The 10,326-nt window shown below is 37.1% G+C and overlaps 1 long non-coding RNA gene across 1 annotated transcript; it reads right to left on the bottom strand.

Annotated features, from left to right (window-relative positions):
- Positions 1-2,673: 2,673 nt before the first annotated feature.
- Positions 2,674-5,155, bottom strand: LOC125475770. Its single transcript, XR_007257182.1, has 2 exons — positions 3,776-5,155; positions 2,674-3,410 (listed from the first exon to the last, which is right to left on the bottom strand). It is a non-coding gene; the product is annotated as an uncharacterized LOC125475770 (long non-coding RNA).
- Between the last annotated feature and the right edge of the window lie 5,171 nt (positions 5,156-10,326).

Raw genomic sequence — 10,326 nt, 5'->3', positions numbered from 1 at the left:
GCGTTATTTTGTTGTAGTTCAATAAATAGTGTTTGTTTTGCTTCCTTCCATAAACAGTATGAATTATTTTGGTTCGGTTTCATAAATATTTTTATATTGATTACATAGTGTTCTACCATCATTGTTAATCACATTCCATGTTATCGTTGCTTAAGTGGTTCGATTCTCAACATTCCTTCTATGTAAACCTCATGCCTTTATTAGACAAAAGTAAATTATGGTTGCTTCATTTGAAATTGAATGATCGAGTTTAAAATAAAGGAAAAGAAGAAACAACAAAATTGGACATTGCTGATGAAAAAAAAAAATATGAATCCATTGAATTTACAATTTAGACAACATATTGTTTGAAGAAAACAAAAGAACAACAATAATAATTAAGCATCTTGATCTAAATCAACAAGCATATTGTGATAATGATTGATCATATTGTAAGTAGGGTCAACATAATCAAGAAATGACTTTACAGGGACCCTCGTTCCATTCATCTCTACCTTCACTGTCTTTCCAAGGCATCATTACGCACCGACCTGATTTCAATCCGGCTGAAAGTACCCCAGATGTTGTTGAATTCGCAACTGCATCATAATGGGTTGTATTACCTCTAATTTACTGACACAATTGATAAATTAGTTTTCATGGAGACAATGTATTATTTTATGAGGATAAAGAAAATAAATCAACCCATTTGAGCTGATTGTTAATGCATTATAAGTGTTTGGGTTAATATTTGAACATTGGATTTAAATGAAGGAAAGCCCAACAGTGCCTAACTAAAAGGAAACCTACCCGAAGCCCAACACCGAGCCCAAAGACAAATTGTAGCCTTCTCAACAAAATGCAAGCCAGGTGCTTGCCACTGAAGTGACAAGTGATGGAGACTAACCTACTACCAGTCAAATAACACTTTTCAGTGGCATTACAAGTAAAAAGCTGATGACTCACTACCCTCCAAGTAAGGATGGGCAAAATACCCATGGGTTTGGGTAACCGCGATTACCCACTCATTTAAAGTTAATAGTTACGGTAATGGGTAACCGTTTGGACAAACAAATGGTTATGGGTATAACCGAGAAATTTAAATGGGCAGTTATGGGTATTACTCGTTGTTATAACGGGTATCCATCGGTTATGAGTATTACCCGCAGTTATAACGGATATCTATTTACCCATTTTAATTTAATATATGTAAAATTAAAAAAAAATTAAAAACCCTAAATTTTCAGTCTCTCTGCCAGACTCAGAGTCTCAAACGTCCCCCCCATCTCCTGCTCATCTCTCCCTCCTCGCTGCCTTTTCTCTCATCTTCGCCGTTCATCTATCTCTCCTCGACGACTCGGTCCACCTTTGTTGTACTATTTTTTCATTAATAAAAGTTTGTTTCGTGTAAAAAAGAATCTTAATCAATAACTCATGAATCAAAATCTCCGCTTTGGTTATTCTAGATTTGGCGGACAAGTATTATAATCACTTTGAAGGACTATGTTTCGCTCATTACCCGAGGAACAAATATTCTGAAACATGGAGGATTTATATCATGGATGTGCTTTTGTATACTGTGCTTTCTTAAACTGTTGGATTACCTGTTTCAAATAATGTCGCATGGTTCCCATTTACATGGACAATTTATATTTGCCTTGACAATTTCCATTTTATTTTGTTATCTGAGTTTTGACTGTGTTCCATTTCAGGCCAAAGACAACTCAGCAGCAGAGGACCAAGCGCCTATTTCTCATTTAGCATTAGCTAAGATACTAAATTAGGCATCTCGATGCATGCTAAAATATACTTATAACAGTGTTTAATTTTCAGAAAACAAAAATTATGACAAATTTTTCTTTTGTAATTTTCAAGTTGTTAAAATAAAAAAAAATAAAAAACATGTAGATGGGTGAAAAAGGTGTAAATGGGTAAAAAAAAAAAAGGATAAACGGGTTCAAAAATGGTAAAAAGTAAATGATTATGGTTAAATGAGTACACGGTTATGAGTATAGTTAACCGTTTATAAACGGTTATGGATATGAGTATAACCGTTTATAAACGGTTATGGATATGAGTATAACCGTTTATGCAATTACTGAACGGATAAACGTTTATGCGGATATGAACATAAACTGTTATGGGTAAATAACCGTTGTTACCCGTCCGCCATAACCGCTGCCCATCCCTACCTCCAAGTACTTTCAGGTAAGAACAAAGTTACAGCAGTCGGGCTAAATTGCTTATAAAAGGAGGAAGAGGCCCCAGAGACAAAGACATTCAACCAATCAAACAAACAAACATACAAACTCTGCTCTCAAGCCAGATTTGCATCCAAAAGCTGAAATCAACTCAAATTCAGTCCTTTTTTAGCGACAAGCTATCTCCTGTCTAGTTTAAAGCTCTGCTATCTCCCTTAGCGGCGTAGTATCGATTCCCTTGTGTAAACCTGTTTACCATCCATCCCTTTTTAGCATATAAACTCCTGTTAATTCAAAGAGAAGTAACTGCAAGAAGTTTAGCCTTGCCATACAAGGTGAAATCTTGCCCGAAGCTCTTTGTTTGTTTTCTAAATTTATAGATCTATTACTTAATGCATTCTTCAGTGTGTATTCAAGTCATATCCACTTGTTTTCCTACTTTAAGAGTCTTATCTATATCTGGATCTGGTTAGTTTACATTAAAATCAATCAAGAACCAAATAAATGACTTAAGGGGATCTGAACTCCCTTCATTCGAACATACAAGACGACCATGAACTAAAAGTCCTTGTTTACAAGGCAAGAAAAAGAACTTAATATGGACTTAATCCATCCACGACAATTCTTTGATAACAAGAAGTCCGAGTAACTTGGGGCACAAGTAATCGACTAAAAACACGCTTGTTCTACATTTGCTATACTGAGATAGTAGTGACACACCTAACTCTCACTTAGTTTTGATTGCGAGCCTCAAGGCCTACACCTAAGGCCCCACAAAGACACCTTTCAGAACTAATTCTGTCCTCTTCTTGTAGCACATCAACAAGCAAGAGCCCGACTACACATCCAAAGTGCCAATCCCTTGGGAAGCTGTGCTGAGGTTCAAAGATCCTTCTCCAGAGAAATCTTCGCCCGAACAAGAAGAATTAAAACTAGATTACTAAATCAACCCATGTATCACTGAGAGAACAGATGTCAGCCCAACTTCATACCTTTCTATCATTTAGTGAGATACTTAGAACAGTAGCTCCCAATTGAGGTTTAGAGGAAGCCGACTGTGAGGAACAACAGTTAAATTGCCAATTCATTGTTAAACAAGGAAACAAACACTTACATTATTCAACGCAGAATGACCAATCGATGAGTTTTTCAATTTACAACCTGTAAAATTCACTTGCCTCTAACACGCGTGAGTCCGAGTCCAAGTTATTGTTCTCTTGTAAGTTGTTCCTAGCAAAAAAATTGATCAAATATCATTATTCATGTAATGCACCAATTTCAGGTTTGTTTAAGAACCAGCAAATAAGGTCAAGGTTGACCCTCGTTTTCAAGGTTATAGCATCAACTCCGTTGTAATCTTGACTAAGTTGCCTCATTTCAATTTGAGAATACAAATACTTTGGGTCACCATTGCCTGTCTCAACTCGATCTTGAGATCAGTAATGAACTACAAGCAAACACTTCAATGTATAAATGGTTGTTCAGTTACGCGAACAAGCAAGCGATGTGTAATAAGAATTTGACCGAGTAAGCTCAAAATCACCCGATCGTAATAGATCAACTTATAAGAATGCCAAATACTGCATCTCACATACCCAGAGAAAAGCAGGCGAGCCCAAAGCCATATCTACAAGAAATCTTCAATGTTCAAGCATATTCCTGCATTCCCCTCGCCGAAACGCAAGAGACCATCTACCGTAACATGTCGACTTTAGGTTCTGCTAGCGATGCTCGACGGCCTTCGTGTTCTAATGCAAGAAGAGATGCATCTTCCACTTTCACCTATGAAAAGTGAGGAAAATATCATACAAATGACAACCATTAACTATCGAGGAGAAACTTATATGAACTAGAGTCAAGCACGCGAAAAAACTTGTGAGTCTTCGGGACTTCCCATAGGCAAACTTTTTACACGAGTTTGTTGACCCGTTTCAAGTTGTTCTTCTAAGATTTATCCTACAGTTTTGAGCATTCATCGGTTTGTCTGTACACAAAACCCAACTGGACAAACTATGCAGATTTCATTAAACAACAGACTACAAAAATATCACAACAGAAATTTTCAAAAAAATTATCCAAGTAACCATTCTAAACTATCATCACTGCAATCATTTTATAAAAACTTACACAAGCATGCTAGTGAATGTTGTGAACTGAAGAGCATTTGGGAAAGAATGTGAATTTTATAGGTAGAGTACATGTATACATCAACTCTCATCGATTGGAAATCCATTTCAAACCCATATAGGTAGATACATGTATACATCCTGCTGCAATATTTGGTCAATCGGAATTCGGAAATCCATTTCAACCCCATAGAAAAATTAGTCATAGTAATCCTCAATAAATCACGTCCGTCGTCTCGATGACGAACTCGGTGGAGAAGATGTTCGTACCCTTGGGGCCGTAGCCGTTGCGTCCACCGGTGGTCTTCTTCACCGTATCATAGTAATTGCTACTAGCCAGGAGATGTACATAGACCCTCTCCTCCTGGTGAATCTCGACAGGAACTCCAGCGACGTTGTTGTAGACGCTGATGCAGTTCTGCTCGACGTCAATGGACGGAGACAATGAGGAAATGAGTGAGAGTAGTACCTGATGATGATTGAGAGCGGGTGAGACGGCGAAGGTGGTGACGGTTGGGGCGACAGAGCACGGAAGAGGAGGATTCAGACGCGGTTCTTCTTCCTCTCTCGCAGATTCAGACGAAAATGAGTGGCATGGGCTCAAATGAAACAGCAAGACACCAAAGACTGGAAGATTGAATTAAGGTCAGTGGAGCCAAGCTTTTCGTTGGTCGGGGTCGGGGTGGGTCTGAGGTAGCAGTGGTGGTGGAGATCGTTGTCGTTGTGTCATGGAGAGAGAGGGAGACACAGTATTGCAGAGAGATCAGGAAGAGATATTGGACAGACAAGAGACTTGCCGTTAGAGGCAAAATCGGAAATTAATTGTTCGAGTCATCTTATTTTGACTGATTTAATGTTGAGCTTTATCTTAATTATTAAATAAAGTTGTTGCATGATTTTTTATTAAAATTCAAAGTTTTCAAACTTTTTTTCATTAGTTTTCTTTTTGTTTTAATGATATAAGATTTTGAGGAATGACGCCTTTTACTTTCGATAAAAGAGATGCTTTGGTTGGGGTTAGGGCTTACATCATTATCATGAATTTAACCACAAAAGGCCATCCTCTGAAACTAGTCCAAAACATGTAAGGGCATGTTTGGGTAGCGGACGAGCAACAATACAGCTTCCAGAATTGATCATAAATAAGCATCCTTCAAAAGCCCAAAGCTTCACTGGTCTTGAAGAAGCATTGGATTTCATGCAGAAAAATGCGCGACAAAGAATTTCCCGTTAATACAAAGGATAAACCAAGAGAAACAAAAAACTGGTGAATGGTGTAGACATGGAAGCATAAATTCCAGAAATGTTGATGACTGGTAGCCTGAATTCACAAATGTACAGAAGGGAATGCCAACTATTGCAAGTTTTCTTCAATGGTACGTAACAACGTGAGATGCTGAAACTAAAAATAGAAGATCTAACACTTGTGGAAATCAAAATCTAACAGCTTAAACAACACTCGTTTCGCAGATGAAGGGAAAACTTGCAATTTCATCTGAAGTATTCTTCAAGGCGCAGTATTCTTTCTGATTAATTCTAAAACCAAAGATGAAGGGACAACTACATCAATCTAATCCAACAAAACTTCAAAATTCTAAGAAAAACAAAATCAAAATTCAATCATAAATCATAGAGTAAAGTCGAGGATCGAAAATTCTAAGGTGCTCCGGAGCAGGAACGGATATATTCATCAACCATCAGACTGATCAAATGTAAAGCAGCAATTGCATCACAAATGGACCCCAATTCCAAATAGTTGCCCTTCAAAATTTCCGTTTTCCTTCCCTAATTACCTCAACATCCATCACAAGCAGGCAAAACTTTAACCTCAACCAAACCGGTTCCAGAAAAACCAAAAAAAACAAAAAAAAAAGACAAAGCACATGGACAAAGAACCAATGTAGAACAAATAACAAAACATACAGAGACAGTAACGTCATCAACTAAATATATTATATTCTTAAATGATGATGAAACATCATAAGTCGGACAGAGACACAGAATCAACCCATATTTACCAAATTAACATATTAAATTTAAATACATCTAAACCCAGTTATAAAAAGATAACCAAATCTCCAAAGCTCCAATCTTTGTCAGTAAATATGCTTCAATCCCAGGCCATGCTTCCCGCGAACGCAGCCAGGCCTCGCAACCATGTACGGAGACCGCTTCGAATTGTTCATCTTCGGAATCATCCTCTTCCCCAATTTCCTCATCCTCTGCCGCCCGAACTTGTCGCTGACCGACCACGGCACCAGCTCGTCGTCTAATCCATACCCATCCTCCTCCGCCTCCTCCTCACCATGACCCTCATCCTCATCGCTGCCGTCGTCCCAATCGCTACGGAGTTTGAGATTGAGACCCACATCCACAAATCGGACGAGATGGGGGCGGCGACGACGTTGGGCGGGGATCGGATCGGCCACCGGCGGAGGGATCAAAGGGGAAAATGAAGCGGGCCCGATGATAAGCCTATCGAACCGATTTGCTTCTTCGTCTTTGTCCGTTTGTTCGGAGTCGGAGCGGTGGTGGTGGTGGTTTTCCTCTGAGTCGGCGTCGGAGGCGTCGATGAATTCCCAATGTGTGAGACCCAAGACTTCTTCTCCGTCTTCGATTTCCAAGAATTCGAATTCTTCGTCCATGGAGTTTGCCCTTGAAATTTTTCCCAAATCCATTTCGGTCTGTTGCTTTTCTTTCCCTTTTCTTTTGAATTTTGAAATGAATTATTTGGGATTGGAACAGTCAGTTGAGTTTTTATACAAAATGGTCTCTCGAGGAATCTGAGGTGCACGGAGAGGATGGTGTGTCCGCGCGTACAAGTCATCTCGTTCCATTGGTGCACGTGCATCCCCCTAATGGGTATCTTCCACGTGTCATACCATAGGAAACTTTTTTTTAGAACTAAATAAATAATGCTACATAAACTAATTTTTTAAACTAACTTTTAACTAAATTGAGATTTTTTTTTTTTTTGGGTCAAATGATAAATTTTATTAAATTAGATGTTATATTAGTCAATGACTAAAATTGAATCTATGTCTTATGTAAAAGCTAATACATTTCCACTACTATAGTAAATGGTCACTTCTTAACCCAATTGAATTTAGTCTACCAGTTTTTTGCCTAGCATTATGCTAACTAAATTGTAACCAAAGGATACTTAAAAACTGAAGCACTAATCATTAAATATTCCCTCAATTAGAATTTTAGTTCAGAATTAGAAGTCGAAGAATTTTTAATTTTCTCCTATTTTTGAGTAAGTATTCAAACATCTGCTTATCTCCACTTCCTTTAATTTCTAATTTTATTTATTTATTTGTTTTGTTGGTGATATGGATCTTATAGTGAGCAGGGATGTGGAATGTGGATGGAAGAGGCTGTCAGTTACTTCTTATCTTTAGTTTGTGTGATTTGTGACGCTCTTTTTCCTATCTCGAAGTTTTATCTCATACGATTTTTTTGGGAATATTATTTTACAGCGGCCATTCTTGTTGTTTTTTCGTAATATTTGTCGGGCAGCGTATCTTACGTAAGATGCAGTTTTTACTTCCGATATTCACGTTGGGTTTTAGTTTGTCATTTTTTGGCCATCCCTTTGTATTATCCTTTAATAAATCATCTACTATTCAGAAAAAAAAAAAAAAGGATAATAATCTCTGTACTTATCACTACGTATAAAATGGTCTTTTAAACTTTTGTTCATTATTTGCCCCATAAATCTTTTATTTTGGACAGAAGTTTTAAGAAAGTTACCCTAAGAAAGTTACCAATACTTGCAAATTTTTTATTCAACAACGAAAGATCCAATTTGACCAAGGTTTTAATGCAAATTCGAGTGGGCTCAACCTTCAAAAGTGACACCATCTAGTATGCAATGTACAAGCACTAGTAGTTAAGTAAAACCGATCAAAGTAACCACAATAACATAGGAGCAGAAGATGGGTTAGGCAGACACGACACTACTAAAAATGGGGATCATTGGTCATGGTTGCCATATTGATCAACCCGAAACAACTCAGTCACATGTCAGCTGTGCCGAATTGCTCAACAACCAATTGAGGCATTACGTCAAACATTTGGAGAGCAGTCTCAAGGGTTGTATAGAAATTTAATGTGGCAGCTCCTAAGACCTCAATGGAGTAGGTTTTCGATGTTTTACAGCATCCAAAAAGACTCATTTCAATCGGAACGCTTAAGAGGTGTGGAAGAGCTTCAAGCCTAACATTAAGGCTGCAGGTCTCCTGTTTCCTTTTGTGTGTCTCATTTGTGTCTCTTTTGATAAAATTTTGACACATGTTCTCTAATTTAACTTATAAATAAAGAGACACACAAAATGGGACAGTAGACCTAGAGCCTAACCTTAAGGTTGAATCTTTAGCAACACAACCGATAAAAAAATTTAGATCATATATAAGTTTTTGTCCTAAATGAAGAAATTATGGTGCGATATGGTTATGTAAGAGCAAGAAGAAGAAGAGAAATGAAGAGAGATTCATGAATTGGACGTTATGTGTGCTTAATATGGATGAGAAATGAAGAGAGATTCATGAATAATGTTTTGTACTATTGGTCATATTGGAGCAATAGTTCCTCAGCTTTATTTCTGTGACTATTGATCCCTCAACTCGTCAAAATGTGGAACTATGATCTTTTTCGTTAACATTGCCAATAGTTTCGTTAAACTTAGTCACGTACGTGGCACATGAGAATGATTGTTAGGGCAAATAAAGAAACATAATATTTCCCGAGGGTTGAAGTCAATTGAACTCAAAACCCATCCCCAATTGAAACTCCTCCCATTCCTAATTGAAACTTCCTCGATGCCCAATCTCATGTTCCTCAAATTCCCACCATGTTGACCAATCCACTCGGAGCAAATTGGATTAGTTTCTTCGGTAAGACCCTCACCGGAGAAACAGTGAGGAGCCCAAAACCAAAAGGCTCAAGTGAAATCACTATCTTCTCTGATGGCTTCAAGAGCTTCAGCTTGTTTTTATAGAACATGTACACAACAAATGTGGCCACTCCTTTTATTGAAATTGGGTTTTTCCCTTACAAACAGTCACGTGACTGAATTTAACGGAATTATTTGATGGTGTTAATGAAAATGATCATAGCTGCACATTTTGATGAGTTGACAGACCAATGGTCACCAAAATAAAATTGAGGGACAATTGCTACAATTTTTCCTTTTCACTAACGCCGTCTATTTTTTGGTAAAATTTAGGGATATATTTGGAACTTCAACTCACATCACTAAAAATGAATTAAAAAATGAGGAGAAAAAAAACCATAAAAATCAGATTTTTTTTTTTTTGTGTAAGAAAATTGAATACAAAGGATTTTTTTTTTCTTAATTTAATATGTGATTCGTTAGTTGTGCTAAGTCCAACTACATTTTGATCTCCTACTAACTTTGAAATCACATTGCTTAATATTTACAAGTTACTAAAGTCCAACCATTTTCATTTTTTACTTTTATTGTTCAAATTACACTTTGTTTAAAGTTTTAGATAGTTATTTATGAATTTTCAGTTTTTTTTTTAAGTTTTAAGTTGAAGTTCTTATTATACCCCTAGATTTAACGCAAAAAAAGGATGCCGTTAGTGAAAATGACCAGTGGTACAACATATTGTTAAGTTCGAAGACTAAAGAAACTAACATGGAAGTTCTTAGACTAAATTAAACTACCCATAAAGTTCAGGGACCATAATTACAATTAAGCCTTCTTCTTTTAATAACATCACATGCAGAGGTAAAAAGGTCTTTCCACTGTTTTCTATTATCAAAAAAAAAAAAAAAAAAAAAAAAAACCTCTCGGCCCTGTCATCCACACCACCCATCACCTCCTCCTCTCAGAGAGATTTTTCAGGGTGACCGAAATATAAGGCGGTATGTCATATGTCATTATATAATTAGAGGAACTTTTTTTTTTCTTCCAAGTCTCTCCAGTTGTATAATGATATGTGGTGTATCATCCCGTATTCTGATTCTACTAAAAAATCTCTCCCTCTCTA

Source organism: the organism of the source record quoted next, unplaced genomic scaffold, assembly GCF_019419815.1.
Source record: "Pyrus x bretschneideri cultivar Hongxiangsu unplaced genomic scaffold, Pyrus_bretschneideri_v1 Contig16, whole genome shotgun sequence".
Taxonomy (NCBI): domain Eukaryota; kingdom Viridiplantae; phylum Streptophyta; class Magnoliopsida; order Rosales; family Rosaceae; genus Pyrus; species Pyrus x bretschneideri.
This window is presented reverse-complemented; position numbering and strand designations above follow the sequence as displayed.